Source organism: Venturia canescens, chromosome 4, assembly GCF_019457755.1.
Source record: "Venturia canescens isolate UGA chromosome 4, ASM1945775v1, whole genome shotgun sequence".
NCBI classification, from domain to species: domain Eukaryota; kingdom Metazoa; phylum Arthropoda; class Insecta; order Hymenoptera; family Ichneumonidae; genus Venturia; species Venturia canescens.
Genome location: NC_057424.1, coordinates 11,637,764 through 11,656,392, shown reverse-complemented (window position 1 = coordinate 11,656,392; position 18,629 = coordinate 11,637,764).

Below are 18,629 nucleotides of genomic sequence, written 5' to 3'. Positions count from 1 at the left end.
TAAATTAATAATTAAACAATGAGCGAGCCCGCGACGAGAATTTTCATTGCCTGGTCTGCATATCTAATGGCCAAGTAGGTTCAAGAGATGCCTCGTGAAGCGACCGAGTTGCTAGAGTCGACGAAATTTACCAGCTGACTACAACCGACTCATTTTCGATTGTATATGACCACCGCACAAACGTCCTCAGCTTTCCGGAAATGGATAATTATTAAGCGCCCACATGCACGTGCGTTTTCAGAGAATTTTCACGACGAGGGTCGACAGCTGCTTTTCGTATACCAATTTTTTAAAGCAAACTCTATTTTTGGGCACTTTTTCTTGCTGCTATAATTTACTGAACAACAAAAATTAACGAAAACGAAAGCTGCAAAATTTGGGGACGAGCTATTTTGAGCTTATTCGAATCAACTCATTTTTTAACGTTCTGGCAGTAATTTCAATGGTGGAATTTACAGGTTTACCTTCATAGTTCTTTCGATTGCACGAAATGATTGATGAACTGTTCTATTTGGAATTTGTTTTTATCAAAAGTACGTAGAAACATTTGATGGCCCGTTTGCGGTTTCCATGGACAGGTTACTCGTAGACGAATGTTTCTTCAAATAACCATTCAACTAAAAACTGGAATTTTTGCTGGGGACATTGAAAAAAATGGTGTAATTGAATACAGAAAGTTTAGAGGTTGTTTGATAATTCCTTTTCGAATCACCAAGAAATAACGATGTTAGAATAAAATGTCGATTCGTGGTAGAGAAATTTAATTGGCGAGTAACGAATTCGTGAGAATCTAATTTGGCAAAGTTGCTCGCAAGTGAATGAAAATGTAATAAAAAAATTAATTTTTCTTTGGCAGCAAGACATCAAGCGGTTTTTCAAATTTTATCAACACCTTTATACTCACTTTATAGCGGGAGTGCAAGTGCGACACTTAGTAATTTGTTTTAAGCGGTTTTTCCCCGAGAACACCGACTCGCGTGCTCCGTATGAGGAACATGAAACAAAAGTTGATACAGAGGGTGTACGTGCGTGCGCGGGTGTTTACGAGACAGAGAGAGAGAGAGAGAGAGAGAGAGAGAAAGAGGAAGAAAGAGCGTAAAGGTTGGAAAGAGAAAGGGATTTGCACTGTGAATGTAGCACATTCATGAACCCCGTGCGGTCATGTTTTTCAGGCGTTTTTACTCCGGCACTTTCTGACTGTGAACCGCAGCTCGGAAGGGTCTCGGGTGCTTGCGAGATACGTGCCGAGAGCGAGAGTGAAATAATGAAACGTCCAGGATCACGAAGCCAAGGAAAGCAGGCAAGAAAGCGGATTTTTACGTCACTATTTTTATGATTGCACGTGTAAACGTGCGTGTGTGTTTTCTTGTCGGTTTTATCGCGTGGTTTGCCTCCTGCGCTTTTATATTGCAACCTGAAACGCCAGACGTTTCTGTTGCTGAATAAGAATGCTAATTAGAAAGCTCGCTTTCTTGCCACGGTACCGCGTACACTTTTATTATTATACTAAAGCGTTCTCAGAAACAGTGAAGATCATAAGCCAAAATTTGCTAATTAGAACCATCCAATTAACAACGCTTTCTTCAGCGGAGTGCTCCGAATTAAATACTGTCTATGCGTTTATGAACATGTTTCTTGCTCCACCATTCCTATGACGAAGCTGCCGCTATTTTTTACCTTAACGACACGAAACAGCTGATTTCCCGCCTAATTTTCAAATCGATCGGACCTCAGGAGTACTCGCTTGATTCTTTTGAATTTTTCTGCAAACGAAATTACCGTTTGAGGTTCTCTCGAGGATGGGAAAGTTCGGGTTTTTCTAGACCAATGTGACGGACTCGTATCGAACAACACTTGAAATTTTTTAAAGCGGATCTTCCGATCGGTCAACGCTAGCGATGGATTGAAGGAGCAAAACTTTTGTCCGAGCAGCATGGAGCGACCTTTGGTCAGCCCTGTGGACAAGAAGAGGAGGCTGTCGCGTGAAAAGGGTACAAAAAGGGGGGACTGGGCTCCAACATAGGCGGTCATTGAAGTCAAGAGTTGGCATCGTGGGGCGTGGCAATATCTTACGTCCAATGCAAAAAGTATTTCGACCTGGTAATAGTGATGAAAAATAATCCAGGACGATGCTGCTTTTTTTTTTGCGTAACTTACGTCACCTTTTTTTCAATGCCCTCATATTCTCCGAGCGGAGTTTCCTACGTTTTTTCAGAGCTCCGGTCGTTAATGCTACGCGGCTTCCTATGAAACGAGAAACCGGGTGCTCGTAACTCTCGAAGAAAATGCAATTTTTTAGCATATTTTTGTATTTTTTTAAATAATAAAACGATCATTGACCGAACGAGTGGTCCAGAGGTGAAGAAATGTCCGGAAATGTTTTATACAAAAAGTTTGTTGACTCAATAGCGATTGATGTTATTGGAAGAGTTCTCTTCATTTAACTGCAATGTTTTTGGAGAAAATGAATCTGCAGAGTGATCCAAAACTATTTTGTTCGATGTTTAACCTTGCGATGATCACATATTTCATTGGCACCCCGCAATGTCACATTTCGTTGTTTATCAACAACTTCTTTTCTCGGTGTACAGGTGAAAAAAGTTGAGTTCGGAGTGCACTTTTTCAGGTGGATTTTTACTGAAAGTCGAAAGTAGCGATGTCGAGTCTAATGAAAGTGGTCCAACGGTCTTCAGTTGAAGATTCAGTCGATTGTGTTTATTTGTGTTGAGTTGACCGGTCCAAGCATTGTCGAGAGCAGACAGGGTCACGGGGGTTGTTGCAGTTGTTTTCTCGGTTTTACGAAAATTTGGCGAAAGTAAAAAGCGAGGGAAAGAGCCTCAACACTTTCATATCGGAGGTTTATGCTTTCCGGTTCATCCCTCCGTTATTCTCCGGCCTCTCGCGTTGCTCCGGTTGCGCGTTGTGTCTGAAACAATAAAACACGTTTCATGAATGAAGCTCCACCGGTGTAGGCCAACGAGGGGATGCTCCCGACACGTAAAATTTCTCCTGTTTCACTTTGCCTCTCTTGCTCACTCCCTCTCTCCCTCAGGGCGGTCTAGCTTCGAGAGTAACGTTCACGATATACCGCAGAAAGACCTATGTGGTCCAGCCAACCCTCTGTTTAACCCCGTTCATCATCTCACTTGCACTCATTCGTGAACTTTCCTAATGAACGCGAGAAGTGCCTTCCCATCTCACACTTATCATCCCTCTTTATTTCCATCGTTGCCAACAATTACGTTCCTATTCTTCGTTCTAAGATCGAAAAATGAACTTGGGGATGCTTCAACGGTGTCCTGAAACGATCAGCTTCGAACCGCCACGCTCATGTTTTTCATTATTTTTATCACTTTGACAAAAAGTATATATAATTTTAGATGAATTGGATTATTTATCAACGAAGATAAAGATCTAAATTCGAAGGTTGCAACAGCAGCGGAATCCTTTTTCAAATATACGCTTCCCATCAGCTTATTTCTTTTCCCAGTCGAGAGTTCGTTTCCCTCAAAGTGCTTGGAGAAACCAGTGGCCAAGTGCCAGAGGTTTGAGCCGCTGCGGTTAGAGGAATGAAGGAGAAAATAACGAAGAAGGAAGACCAACAGGGATAAGCAAATGTCAGTGAGATCCCCCAAGATATCGAGTCTACAAGCGAGAGCAATACTTGTCTCTCGTATTTGTAGTGAACGCTTGTACATATACGGATCGTAGAAAGAGCACGGGGTTGTTCAGTGGCGCAAACAGAAGGAGGGTACTCTCTCAGGATAGGGGTTAAGGGAGAGAGCAGGAAAGGCGTGTGCAATGGAAGGAATTTGCAGTGCTATGGGTTTCTATCGGCTCCTTAGGGATGATTCCACCCCTATTTCTACCGACCACCCCCTTTTTACCGTGTACACCAGAGATACCGAATAATGTTCCATAGCTATAGAAAGAGCTGGCCACACGCTTACGTATATAGATCATAGGATGGGTGTGACATATATAAGCTGGCGGGTTGTGGGGTATTGATCGTTGGGGGAGGGGGCGGGTGTGTGCCTCTGGAACACCGCGCCCGCTTTGCTTCTCCATGTCTCTTCAACCTGTAAAGCAACTAATCCTTACACATCCTTGCATCTTGTTCTTCACCAGCGTGGCAAGAAAAAGAGAGCGGGTGCAGGATGCTTCAGGCCCAGTGCGCTCTGGTGCAACCACCTCAATTCCACGAGGTGGAATTGCCGATCAAAACATGCAACGTCATTCTCTGATAAAACGTTCCGGTTGATGAGAATTATTAGCACTCGCAGCTCGGCCGGTTAACAGCGATGAGTCGGAATTTCTAATCGAGCTGGTGCGGCACCGGTATTGAAAGGCTTTCATGTCGCGCCGTCGCTGTGGAGCAGGTGTCTATGTGGCGCGCTTTACGCCTGGAAAAGAAACGATCGTAGGTCAGTGATTCGGGGATTCTCAACTGTTGAATGGGTTGAAAAATTAGTCAGTGGAACCGATGAATTTCGAGGGGAATTTATTTATCTTTCATACTTAAATTCGGTAGAAATTCAACCAAAAATATCCAACGGTTTTCATCGGGGAGGCTTTCCAATGTTCACGGAAATTAATCCATCCCTCGAGATGAATTCCGCAAGTATTTGAATGATTGGGGTTTGTGGCGATCGACACTAATCCTGGAAATTACATTTATGCAGTAGAAACACTGGACGAAAAGAACAAAAATCTACTTTGATCGTCTTTTGGGTTCGCAGCGATGAGGTTTTGGAGCAGCATGCCGTTAGACGCTTTCCCGGATGCTCTTTGTCAGGATTCAGCTGAAATACTACGATTTCCTGATGTTTTGAAAATACTTTGATTCTCGCTGCTCGGCTTCGAAATAATGTGATATATGAACGCGAGTCCTCAGTGGTTAGGATTTCTCAAGAGGCGATGAGAAATTGAGTATGTACAGACGAACCTATTTGGCTAGAATGCTAAGTTGAATTAATTCGGTAAGCGGCGGAGACGTTGGTTAACAGCGTGATTTTATTTGGATGCCTCGATATACTATTGTGAGACGAATTAGTTTTATTTGTGAGCATGTCAAAGGTATTTCGTTTTATCTTTATTGCAACGAATACCGAGGACGCCGTGAGCGTAAAGGCGTTCGGACACGCTGGAAATGAGGACATTCCGGTTCTCCATAGCGCTACGGATCAGACTTCGGTCATTAAGGATCCCTTGATCCTGCCACTATTCATCCCCGTTCCAGAGTCCCGGAATACTGTGAGGTCTCGCCAATGGTAAAGTGCTTCCTCCTTGCCGTCCCACTTCAATCCACTCAGTTTCGTAATATATACATGTATGGATTTCTATATACAGATTCACCAGTCTCTTTTACGTATAAACTATTCGGGCGCTTAATGTGAAGTGATATATAGTCGAGAGGACAGAGAGTTGCAGTTCCATTACCCTCGCTTCCTGATATTTAAATCCTTCTCACAATCTCAGATCGTTTTTTTCGACGTGTTCAGCTCAATGGCATTTTTTTCGAGACACACAAACTAATGAGTTCTGACATTGTGGGGGGTTCTCGGGACTCCCTCTGAATGATGGAAGTGTCAATGTTCGTCAACTTCTTATGCTTCGGATTGAGGCTGATTGTAAACATCGTTGACGTTTTTAGGTTTTTAGGTTTTTTTTTTTTTTTTTTTTTTAATTCTAAATAGAAGCCAGTAATAATGGAAAAATTGAAACGATTTTATATCGTTGCTTCGAATCTGCGCACTTGCGTAGACTCATTGGATTCTAGTTTTATTTGGAATATTCTGAATTCATTTGGAGGAGCGTTTGACCAGAAAGAGTTTGGATTTTTACGCTGGTTCGCCAGGCTCCGCCACTTTTTTTTCTTATAACTCTGATTCGATATCGAATGTTTGGAATTTTCCCTCTGCCTTCTGTTGGTATACTGAAAAAGATCATGGGCTTGCTTGCTGTATTTTATTTCTTCACAAATAATTTGTTTTATTCGATCGTATTTTGAAATGGCATCACTCTCTCTTTATTTTCTCATCTCGTTCATTGAGTTTCCTCTGTTTCTGACAGTTATTTTACGAAATGATACGTCATGAAATACAGAAATAAACCATTTTGGCACTCGATAACGATTGATGGCTTTTGTTGCTTCATATTTTAATAGAATAAGATAACAGCTACGTTGAAGTTATTTATTTGATTTGACCCATAATTTTGTATCAGTCAAATGCATCGATTGATGGCATAAAAAATATTGAGAACTCGTATCCCCGGCACAAATGAATATTAGCTCGAAAAACTTCGTATCAGGGCATATAAATGGATTGTTCGACGGTTGCTAGAAAAGTTTCTTAGAACCGAGTATTTACGAGGTTATAAAGAACGGGATTACTTTATCTTTCGAGTGGCGGTGCCTTGACGAAGGGGCAAAGTTTCCACCAACCCTCACATTCGCTGTTGATCTCCGGGAGGCTAAGTGGGCTCTGGCAAAGCCCAGAGGGTGGGGCGCGAAACGATGGAACCACCGTTTTCTAGGGTGGGTAAGATGCGGCGAGGGGTGGTACGACGAGTCTAACGTTGCTACGTATTGGGGGAATGGGAAGGGCAAGGAAATACACCGCGAGGGTAGAAAAGGAAAAGCGGGGAGAACAAGATGGCCGCGAGAGTTCAGTGCTTGTTACTTCGAGCCAAAATAGGAGAAGTAAGACATTCATCCGTACCCAGGCTCGTTCTTATTCCACTGTGTAGCGAATACCTTCTACGGGAAGATCTCAGAAATATTTCCAGGAAAATAAAATACATTGAACAATGATTTTCGAGCTTTATTTTTCGAATTTATTTTCGTTCTAGTATTCTCTTGCAACATCTTCTCTGATGATTTCGTAAAGTGTCCACTTTAGAGAAATGAGAATAGAATATTTATTTTTTGCCAATCGACGGTTCAATTCGAATGATTGCCTTAAGGGGTTGCTTTAATATTGAGCTTCAATTTTTTATATTTCTGTACGATTCTAGCTCAGGCTATAGCCACTGATTTACAAATCAGAACGCTCTTTGACTTTTTCATCTCAAATAAACCATTTCCCCGGAAACGTGTGGAGATCGTGGAGAAACATATGCACTCTTGTGGAGTAGTTTTACACCGAGTCTACCCGAGATAACAGAGTTGGAAAATTCTATCATAAAGTTGAAATGCCAATAAATAACTCCTTCAAATTTCAAAAAATCAATCACCAATGGAAAATAAAATTTTCTATATTTACTGCAAGCATGAGGCTTCATCAGCAAATTAATGTGAATCTTGGTTCTTGTAATAGAATCGCTCAGAGTGATGGGGTTTATCAAATTTTTTTCCTTCCTGTTCGTTCCTCACTGTTAATTCCGCGGATGAAAAAGTTTCGTACTCCTCACTACGTGAAGTTCAGGTTCGGATCCCTCTCGCGTATACACGCTTCAGTCTCACACGAATTAAATGAAGTTTCAGCTCGTATAGATAGGGACGAATGTACGCTTCGTGTGATTTTGCAAAATCCTGCAGCATGTGCCTCCGACTCGGTGGATTCAAGTTCGAGGTGGATACGGAACTTAATCTATGACACATAAAGTGCGGGGGTGAGGAGGAAAACGGATAATGGTAAACACGAGTAGGGAGTCCTTAATGGTAACTCCACATGGAAGGATAGATTTCATATTTGAATTTGGTGACAGCGTGCACAGGGAAGATCCGAAGAGATATGTAGTAGGCGTTTTTCTACAGGCCAGCTTGCATGTGCGTCCGCACATGTGTACATTCACACAAAACACGAGAATTGGATGGATATGGAAACCAATACAGTGAGTGACGATCAGGGGATTTTGGAGCGTGCATGTATGTACAATAGAATTTGTGGATGGTAGTGGGATTGAGAAATTTGTGGATGGTAGTCGTAGCGAGAGAGAGAGAGAGGAAGAGAACAAGAGACAAAGACAGAGGGAAGGAGAAAGAAGGGAGCCGTAGATAGCAGTGGTAGTCGCGCCCGGACAGAGAAATGAGAATAGTGTCGGTCTACGAGCTGAGTGGAGTTGGTGAGCAAATTGCTCAAAGTAATTAATCGCTTTTGCCGGGTTGGCTTGCCACGCTGTCCCGCCGCCTGAAGCTCATCCAAGGGGTGGCATCCAGGTATACTACACTGTACAGCACCCGCTGGTTCTACTGTTGCGGCCTCTACATTGGTTTCACGAAAGCATAGAGGAGAGCCAGGCATAGAGCTTGCAACAAACGTATCTCCTCGCCCCCCTTCCCTTATTCTTCCATATCCTGCCCTTTTGCCTCCCTTCCTCCCTTCTCTCTCTCTCTCTCTCTCTCTCTCTCTCTCTCTCTCTCTCTCTCTCTCTCTCTCTCTCTCTCTCTCTCTCGGCCTCCATAAAAGCGGAGAAAGCAACATCAGTCCAAGAGCACATCGCGGTCAATCTAGCCAGGCGAAAGAGCAGAGCACCCACCAATCGAGAGAGGCATCGAGATGTGTTGCTTTGGACTCTATCAAAATGGTAACCCCGGTGATGCGGCCAGCCGATTTTCAATGCGATTTTGGCGACTATATCTCTCTCGTTCGCGTTCTCTCTTCACCCTTTGCTTATATGTATACATATCGGAATATCAATCTTCATCTTTCTCGAGCTCTCATCTACTCTGTCTATCTTCCTTCCTCACTTTCTTTCTCCTCGGCACTATATCTCCATTTTCCTTTATCACTCTCTCTCTCTCTCTCTCTCTCTCTTTCTCTGCTGTACGATATTCGATTATAAATTCATTCTACGGGCTTAATTGGCCGAGTAATTTGCTACACTCTATGGACTCATGGCGTGATGAATCGAATGATGTTTTGATCAATCATCGCTGGAATCCTGCTGTGCTGGGGATGCTGCGAAACTTCAGCTGGAATTCCCGAACGAAAATTCGATCGAAACGGAATTTCATTGGCATCGAAAAAATACTTTTCTTGGGCGATCGATATTCTCAACTCGGGTTAACCTCGACGAATGAAGTTAAATGACAACGCTCAACGAATGGGACGGTATTTCTTCGTTACACGATTGGCGCATTGGCACTCATCGAAACGTGATTTCTGTTTAACTGAACAGCGAATATCGGACTTTTTAAGCCAACTTGACGACTCAAAGCACCGGCTGCTCCTTCGCGTCAGTATTTTATTCACTTTATAAAAATCCTTTTCGAATAAAATTGTTCGTGGAGCTGCAATAACGTGAGAAGTTTCATGAGTATAAACACGCAAATATCGTTGCGACGTTGTCTGTGAAGAAAGTAATAAATTGTCCAAGCAGAAATAGTGAAGCACCTAAGATCCTGTTTTTCTCCTGTGAAAAGAGGTTTTGAAAGCTCCACGATGTATTCAGCGGGGAGTAAAGTAGGCTTGAAAACAGTTTCTACCGCGGGGCCGAGTCAAATCTCGTGTTCTTGATGCACGAGCGAACATTCCGCAACCTCATGTTGCGGAAGGAACAGGGGGATGTGCGCGGGAGCGCAGGAGAAGCAGAGAAGACTTCGTCGCTGCTGCTCCGGTCATTTCTTCGCTCCACGACGATTTTCTACCCTCTCCTCTATTTCGCGCAGAAACTCATGCATTCTGAGATAGAAAGGAACCTCGCACAGCAGGCCTCATGCAAAACACGGATACGCATGAATCTTCATGCGTAACTACGCTCATTCGCGAGAATGTGTTCGCAATGCTTAACTGCGTATGGTGTGTGAGTGTGCAAAGGATCAGTTGCCCTTCGTCGGTGTTTCATCCTCGGTTTCTGGGCGCGACTAACCTCTATCGATCGTAAGGAGCTTCGCACACCTACGTTTCTCACACTTCTACGATAAAAGCGACATACTGGGTGGCCAAGACGCACGGCGTCTTAGATCCTCGTGACCGAGTGGGACAGAAAAATGGACGAGAAAATCGAAATTTTTTTCAAACACAATTTTTAGTGTTCTCGTTTGAGACATTCGGAGCGTTGATCATTTTTTAAATGGCTTGTTGGAAAGGTTAACACGGATTCGAATAAAAATCTGCAGTCCGAATGATCTGTGGAGAAATCATGATCATCAACGTCATCGATCTCCAAAGTACAATTTCGACGAGTCTTTCTTTCATTTATGGGATTTCGGCAGCAAACGGTTCCGTATTTCAAGTGTCTGAACAACTTGACCGAATGATCCGTCTATAATGATGATTCATCGTTGAAAGTCAAAGAGAAATGCTCGAGTGAATCTGAATATGCAATAGGATTTGATGTAACTGGAAGATTCCTTTGATTCAACTGCAGTGTTTTTGGTCAGAAGGAAAATGTCTCTTTCGATGAAAGTCTGACGTATGGGTTCAGTGCTCGTTAGTACAAGTACAGTAACAAATATTTGGTTGATGGGCTTTTTATAAACATGTACCGCATTCAAATCGGTCAGTGTTAGATTCAAAGGCAGAGTATTGACTCAGAGTTCGGGAGATATCGAGAGCCCCGAGGAAGTATCAGAAAACCTGTAATTCGAAACTTGTTACGTTAGCGAAGCAGGATTCGGACGCAAAGATGCTAGATGAAACAAGTACAAAGTCGATATAACGAAAAGGATTCGATGAGTTTGAAACGGGTACACCCATTGTACGTTCGGCTCGGACAACTCTCGTTCCAGGTTCGTGAGCCGTGGCTTTTGGAGCTTCCGGGGGTCGTAAGAAGCACGGCTTTGGCGGACAACCCTCGGGACATAAGAACACTCAGGCGGGTGCGAGAGCGAGTTGGAGGATGGTGGGTCATCGGGAAACGACTACGACGGCAACGGCGAGCCAAAGAGAGGGATCCGGGTGGGACGTAATGATGTGTGTGTACGTACACATGTACGCTTTTCTGAGGGTAGCTTTCTCCTCCCCGAGAACTAAGTTGTATTGATCCTAGACTGCAGGGGTGGTAAAACCAGGCAGGGTTAGTACGTGTTCTTAATCGCCAAGTGACCGCCCTCTCGCTCTCCTCCTTTCCTGCTTTCTACTCCCCTTTGGCCTCGCAATCTCTTTCTCCCTCCCGCTCTTGCCCCCCCCCCCCCCCCGGCCTTCCTCCCTCAGCCCTCCACTCCGGCAATTTCTACATATCGTTGGTTCGTTCTCTCGAAGCAGAGGAGAGAAAGTCCTCGCACACGGAAAATACATCGCGCACGCCGCACCGACCCAAGAGACTCGCACGAGCTTTCTCGCTCTTCTCACCCTCGTCGCGGGCACCTCCGTGTACACCCAATCTACCCGCTTCTCTTTCCACTACAACTAACCACCCTATTTCATCCTCCGTCATCCTCCTTCTCTCATGTAACCACGCTTCGAACACCAACATGCCCAAGCTTTTCTAACACCAAGCAACTTTGCGCTCTCAACTTTTTCCTTCGTGAGAATTGCTTTCGGCTGCGAGGTCGAGACGGCTTACAAGAACGTTGAAGGATCGCTAAGAATTTTACTCACCGTTCGTTAGCGCGGCGGAAGTTACGACGGCTTCGGGAAGAAAAAAACGCTCCCTCTGAATCTATGCGATTGATGTTTATCGGATTCGTCTGTAGTTTCGCTTCGTCGGAGCAATTAGCCCGAAAGAAAATCGTGTCAGGCTATATCGGTGCTCGTTTATGTTTTGTTTTTTTTCTGATCTTGGTCCTCGATCTGGGTCCTCGCAGTCAGATTCGGTACTGATAGAAATCAAAAGTCATTCGATAATCGGTGCAGCTGTGAAACAGGGAATCCATTCGAGTACGTTTCCGCCTCTGGATTTTTTTAGGTAGAAAAACCGGGAAATTCGCATAGCCAATGAGCTTTCGTCGGCATTGAAAACTCGATTGCGAATCCACTACTGTTTCACTAGTTATCACGATCGTCTCGTTTTATACGCTTTTTAAAAAAGGCAGCAGCAAATAAGTGGCAACGATCGACCCTGCCAGGAAAAAAGGCTTGATCGACTTGGCTGGCTGCTCGTTGACACTGACACGTTGAATCGAAGGCGGCATGAATTTCAACGACGTTGGAGTATTTCGTGTCTGGGCTTGAATTTGATTTTCGACTTGTTCGCACGACGTTACGCGATTGAAAGCGGTATAACAAGATGCAATTACGTTTTAACAGAGTTATTTGAATAATTGATTCGGTTATCAAATACTCCACTTCGTTCGAAACGCCCGGATGGATGGCGAAGAAGCGAGAGTATGACGTTGAGTTGAAGACTTACGCTCTCACGACTTTTCGCCCTCGTGATTCCCCCCTCCGTAAAAATTCACACGAAACCGGCTCGCGGAGCCTCGGAAGCTGTGCGATCTCCCTTGCAAAACACGTACCTCGTGAGATAAAAACATTTAAACTCGTTGCACAAGTCTGGATGAAAACAACAAACAGGAAGTTTGCTATCAACTATTTTTTCTTTCGAATAAACGGGACGCAGCAAAATGTTCAAATGAACTTTGTTTCTAAACCTTTTTCGTTGCGATCACGCAGTTTTGCAAGTTCCATCAGCAACGCGCACGTAGTTTCTAAGAATCCTATTTATGTCGAACGATCAACTGGATAATAATCGGGTTGATTAACTTTCTGTCAAAAAAAGTTTATTTTTCAAACTTATTCACATGAAATTTTTGCAAATAAAAATACGTAATTAATTTTGAGATAATAATATGGACTTCTCTTCACCTTCTTTGGACTTTTCTCCACCGAATTCAAAGGGAAGTTCGAAGTGAGAGCTTGCGGAGAAATATTTCACTGTTTCGCTGAAGGATGGAAATCTGGTTTCGTTTCTGACGGATCGTCGTGTCCGTTGAAAGGGACCGTGAACCAAAATGGCATCCATAATTCGGTTTCGTATGGTTGCTGTAATTTCGTCAAATTCAAAAACATTTGGTGTTTCTATTACCACGCATGTTGCCGGTATCAATTTTCCGTTTCTATTCCGGGGGACCTTCAAGAGTGCAGAGCAGTGACTAACAACGATTGGCGTTTTACGCGGCTATAACTGTAAAAGCCGAGGAAATGCGTTTGCGACTTGTTCGAAACTACTTTGAACCGTTGCAAAGTACTTGGATGCTGTATACATTTCCAATTAAACGGACTATATTTTGTCCTTTGATACAAACATGCATATCGGCTGCGCGTCCGGTTTCGCTCGTTTCTATGTCTTGAATCACGTGCGAGTGAGCTGTAATAGTCGAAGGAGCTCAGGTTCAATTTTCAACTTCACGAATAAAGGAACGTACCTTAAATCGATTTTCTCGTTGCTCACACAGATTCGTACAATTTTTGGATATTTGGTACCTCTGTGAAGGCTCTTTCTGATAGAATTCGATCCAAAAGTACACAGAGAAAACAAGGCCGAAAATCCTAGAGGATAGTACTAAGAATATAGTGTCTCGGGGACAGTATATACGTACTGGATTACAGCATTAATTCGAAGAGCAGTAATAAGAATTGTTCTATCCACCACAGTAAAAAGACCATACCTTTTATTCAAAAGACTCAACAGTGTGTTTCTCTAGAAGCATAGTAAAAAATATTTTCGCAGACACATCGAATGTTTGTACTGTTAAGTATGCTCGGGAAATTCTGGAAAAAAACTATCTGTATGGTAAAATGTCACACGTTTTCAGTGTACATTCGTGTATTTGTCATAGAATTTTCTATGCCGACAGTCAAAATTTCTGATTTACGATACATTTCCACTCATCAGTAAGTGTTAGTCTGACATGGTGAATAACATTCGAAAACAAAACGAAATACAGTTTTTACGTGCATCACTTTTTTTTGCTACTCTCATAAAGCTGTTAAGAATTCAAGGGACGAAAAATAGGAAAATTAAAAAAATACTATGCTTTTTGTAATCGGTGGCTAAATACTTTGAAAATTCTTGAAAAATAATATATATTCCTCGGTATACAAAACGCACATTTTTTTCCAACCTCAGCTTAACCTCGGATTTCGTTCCACTCGATATGGATATATCGGTCAAAATAATCAATGATATGGCTTTTCCGTGTTTGATCGAGTCATAATTGGCTTTGAAACGTAACCGCGAGGAGAAAGCGACAGAGAGAGAGAGAGAGGGGGGGGGGGGAGGATGTAGAATGCTTTGGTATAGGAAATGACGTCATCACTCAGTAGAATATTACGTTTGGAGAACAGTGGAGTGAGAATTCATAGGCATGTGTATGCTGTAGTAAATCGACGGGGTACCGAGAATGAGACGGTGAATGGATGCTACAGCTGAAAGTAGATGCAACAACGCTGCTAGAAAGCTGGTCAGCAGAGAGTGCGAGGAATGAGAGGGGTTAGCAACGTGCGAAAGCCTATATGCTGGTGAGTGGCTGTGAATAAGAGAAATCGAGAGAGAGGGAGAAATGGGAAAGGGAGTGAAGGGAGATTTTCACGAAATATCCGTAGACTCGGTTGAGTTATGCTCGTATTTCCCGTCAGCACATCCGATGATGTCCACGGTAATGTAACTGAAATGTATGAACGTTTCGTGCTGTCGCACTTTGTCCTGGTGGCGTTAGCGCTGCTACTACTGCCGAACCAGGTGTATGTGTATGGGCGCATGAATATAATTGACTTTGTAATGTGAATTTATTCTCTAGTCAGTTTGTACATATGTAAAAACGAAAGTCAGCAGGTTCTTGATCTTTTCGTCCATCTGGACAAAATCTCCGTAATTGTCGTTCGATATTTTCTCGTATCGTGCATATTTGGCTGGAATGCTGGACAGCCAAATTGGTTTCAAATGCTGCAAAGGTTAACAGTCTGCCTGCTGCAAATACATATTTCAACCGTCGTTCGCCGCGAGTTCGTTTAGTTTCGACTTGCTTTTGTGGAAATTTATCAAAATTCCCGATTCGGTTTCGATATTGGCTCAACGATGAATGACGTCGAAAATAATTGCTGAACAATGGACTTAGTGGGAGAATATTGACGGATCCTTGACCTCCAGCGTTCAGATTCATCAGTTTGCCAAATTATGAAATCGCTCAACGGCCGCTGATATAATTTATCGCCTTGAAAATTATTCTCCGTGTAAGAACGAGGCAACAAATTGCTCAATTTCGTCCTGAAGCGCGTATCGTTGCCCGTAATCAGAGAGCCGATTCGAGTCCATCGATTTATTCCGTAACTTTCGCTCTCGACCTATATTCTTGCTTTCTTTTTTTTTTCAATCTAGCGTTCGATACTCTCGATTGGGAAGCACCGCTAATAACTCTCCCTCTCTATAGCTGGAAACGGGAGCAAAAGCAGTGTCCGCATGCGCCGTTAAAAAAAGCGAGTTCCCGTGGGTTCAGTTGGTCCCCTTGTGCGAAGCGCTGCTTCTCTCCGCACTCTTCATATCCCCTTGGTTTTCTCGTCCACGCGGTCGATAAAAAAGCTCCTCTGATACGCATACGGTGTTGGGTTGTGTGCCGTCACATTTATCGGCTCAAGAGCGCCGTTCGTGAGTGACAGAAGTTGCTTTTACGACTGGAGTGTTCCTTCGCACGAGGTGCGTTTTGTTAATTGGTGTCTCATCTCCAGGCATTCCTACTTGAACGCGAGGTTAACGCATCGAGCGGACACGTACAAATGTTTCTTCAGTCGTCTTGAATTCCCGTAGACGAGTTGCTGGGCATGAGAGATACACGTTGAATCCTAGACGCGTGAAACTGGTGTTAGGGTCGAGCTCGAGGGTGCGAGGGTGAAAAATTGGCTGCGGTGTAAGATGGTAGGGAAGCCGTTCGGTAAGAAGATCGATGTGACTGAGGCGGAAGAGTGTGTTCGAAAAGGGAAAATAAAGAGAGAAAATACGGGAGAAAGAAAGGGCCAGAGCGATGGGAGGGAGAATAATAAATTGAAAACAGAAATGGACGAAAGGAAGATGAAGAATAAGGAAGGATTCTGCACTGAGTGAGTGTTGTCGTCTTTCATGAATACACAATAAGCGCTACGAAGAGTTTTCCTCGCGAAGGGGTATTTTCTACTTATTCATCGGCTTTCTCTTTCCCTCCTCTGATTTTCGCCGTCGCTTTCTCTCTCCCCGAGTCTTCGTTTCTCTTGCTTTCCCTCACTCGCTCTCCCTCCGTCTCTCATTACTCTCTGTCTCTCTCGAAAGAGTTGCTGAAAGGGGTTGAAAACGGTAGCGGCAGAGCCGGTGTGCACACGAGTTCGTGTGCGAGAGTGGATCCGTGCGAAGGCAAGACCACGCCTCTTGTCTAAGGTAACCCCCACCACAACATTTATCGTCTCCATCGTTGGAGAAACCTCCGGATTCTCCCCACTCGCCAACATTTCCTCTAGAGAACGTAAGAAAATTTTTGCCTCTCCCTCCTTCGTCTCGAGATCCTCTTAGCCCCACCCTCAACTCCTCTACGACTTGCAGGAGCGAGAGAACCTCCTTTATACATAGCCGTGTCGGAGCCCCTTCTTCTATTGATCCGGGACTAATGTAAGGGGGTCGTTTCTTGCGACCCTGCAACGTCCTTTCTCCATCTCCCTCCCTCTCCTTCTTTCTCTTCCTTTTTCTCGTTTCCTGCCACTCTACCCCACTCAGATTCCATTAGAAACCGAGCTCTTCGGAGGATTTGCCCCTAGACCATCTTCAACGCTATCGCTCTCATCACCTCCTCGCCATATTCAGACCATGCAATTTTTACACCAACGAAGCAAGAATTCCGTTTCCTCATTTATTTTTCGGCTCTTAACTTTCCTCTGTCTTTCACCGTTACTCATCGTCCCCTTGGGTTCGGCGATACGGAGCAAAAAGTCAGCACGATCTTTCTTACGACCTTGGGGAAGCCCAACGATGAAAACACCAACACGAACGAACGCGGTTTCAAGTAGTTTCCGTAACGTCACCAACTCACGTTATGAACTTATTTTGATACAAGAAACAGCAGAACCGAAAATCACATTTCCGTTGAATTTTGCTTGTTTCAATCTGCTTCTACCCAAAAACAACAACCACAAAAAATAGTTTGCACGCTCAGAAATAATGTCGATCACAATGTTTATGAATTTAACAATTTTACAAACCACTTTGAATCTCACCAAAACTTGAACTTATTGATTCTTGAAAAATCTCCAAATGTTCAGATAAAAAAATAATTATTACATAAAAACGTCGTGTCGTTGTACACTCCTCAGACGCATTCCAAAATCTCTATCCAATTTTGTTCCTCCCTGACTCGTTCTGCCCCGATCAATTTTCAGCAAAGGAGTATAAAAAATGATTCTCCATACTTCGAACGCAGAGGGTGAGAGTTAAGCCTGTCGATTCTCCTCGTGATCTCGATCGCATCACCCTAGAGTCATCTTCAACCACCGCAGAAATGACGCTTTCACGAAAATTGTGAAAAACCCGTTTCGCAGGTGGAGTCTCTGCAAGTGTTGATTGTTCGCCAGAATTCCGTAATTTCAATAATATCAAAGAAATAAAATCGTCCCTAAAATTTTGCTATCCAAGGACATGAGTCTGCTCCGCGCGAAGATGACAGTGATCCCGTTTCGTCAGTTTCTTTTTCCCCTGTTTCTCATTTTTTGGCACACGCACTCTACGACGAGTTCACAAATACCGAGGCTTGGATATGGATAACTCCTGGTGCACGTAGGCATTCGTGGCGGTCACGCTGGAGAATAGTGAGGGAGAAAAACGTGAGATAGGTTCGAAGAGCGACCGCAACGAAGAAGGGGAAGAGGGGGGGCATTGCGAAAGTACCGAGTACGTTCAACGAAAAGGTAAGGTAGTGCTCGGTGCTTTAGCTGGGTCTGTGAAGCACGATGCCACTATGGTCTTATCGGGAAAACTGTTGTGCACGGGATATACGCACATATGAACAATATTGTGTACACAAGTATGAAATATATGTTGAACCGTTGCTCGGTCTGAGAGTGTATCAGTCCACCTTATTCGTACTTCTCGGTATGGTGGAAACATGGAACTCCGCATGCGAGTGCTTCTCCAGTCCGGTGTGCTTTCTCTCTGCAGCTTCGACTCTTCTGCATGGTCGCGGAGACCGTTGCCGATACTACTGCTCTCGAGGCTTTTACAAAATATAGGTGCATCGATCGCTTTTCACCAAAAGGTCTTAGCCCGCAGCACACGCGGGCACTTGGAGCAGCGTGCAGTTTACGCCCTTTTGTTCGCCAGCAGTCAACACAACTTTGGTCGCCGTTTCAATGTGTTTGCACACGTGTGTATATTTGTATTGTGTGCTATATCAGAGTTGAAAATCGTTCGTGAGTTGGTGTACACGCTTCTGGACTTGCTGGCTTTCTAGATATCGATACTTTCTGTGCATTTACACTTGCTGCTCTTCAACGTTTCCAACATATACATCCGACGAAAGTACAGGGAAAGAACATACGTTTGTGCAGGTTAACGTGCGCACGCATGCACGTCAAACTTGTGGACGGAACACACAAATACCAGCCCCGGGGGGAGTTTTGGTAGTAACGTGTACAGCGAGTGTTATGCATATCGACAGATTGTACGTATAGTAAATGTGTATTCTGCCGAAGCAAAGCGGATAACTATGATAAAAAACAACCGAGGTAGTTCTTGCGGAGTCGTTCTGGCTTACAGTCTCAACTTCTCCTGTCAATATCAATCCTCATTGA